Source organism: Selaginella moellendorffii, unplaced genomic scaffold, assembly GCF_000143415.4.
Source record: "Selaginella moellendorffii unplaced genomic scaffold, v1.0 SELMOscaffold_78, whole genome shotgun sequence".
Taxonomy (NCBI): domain Eukaryota; kingdom Viridiplantae; phylum Streptophyta; class Lycopodiopsida; order Selaginellales; family Selaginellaceae; genus Selaginella; species Selaginella moellendorffii.
This window is the reverse complement of record NW_003314339.1, coordinates 809-1616: the sequence shown is the minus strand read 5'-3', so window position 1 is coordinate 1616 and position 808 is coordinate 809.

The window sequence follows — 808 nt, the reverse complement described above, 5'->3', positions numbered from 1 at the left end:
GAGCATCTCATCTACTACTTACACAAGGCACTCTATAGGGTGAAACAAAGCCCCAGGTCATGGTACACTAAGATTAATGGTTTTCTACCTCATTAGGCTTTACTTGTACTTCCTCCTCAAGATCACCGTTGAGATCATATTGAGCGCTACAAGGCATGCTTCATAGCTTATAGCTTCTCACAAATATAGGGAGTTGACTACTATGAGCTAAAAACCATTTGTCTTTTGATGGGCCTTGCAATTGAGCTTGACCTAGAGCTCCATCAACTTGACACTACCATCAGCTTGGTATTTCTTTTTGAAGAGCCACTTGGCTGTAATTGCCTTCTTGCTAGGAGGGAGGGGAACCAACATCCAAGTTCCATTCATGATCAATGAGTCATACTCATCATGTATAGCCACTTGCCACTGTAAGGCATTAGGATTGGAATGAATAACTTGGTAGCCATGAGGCTTAGCAATGGAGCTCATGGCCTAGTAGAATGCATAGAGCTTGAGCAAATGACTCAAGAGCTTTGAGCATTTACTTGTTCATATGTCTTGAATGTGTAACAGCCTTAATCTCTTGATGAGGTGGTGGTGTCAAGAGAGGATCTAGAGGAGGCGAGCTAGAAGAGCCTCCAATCATGACTAGCAGCAAAGTTGGTGGGGAAGTCATGCCACTGCCAAGTGGAGGAGGTGTTGCTCCTCTTGGAACAAGCTAACTTTGAACTGCTTGTGCTTGTTGGATGAGCTCCTCATCCAAGACGAGGGACAAGTCCACCACATTAGAACTAGAGGAAGTTAACACTTTGAATATGGTGATAGA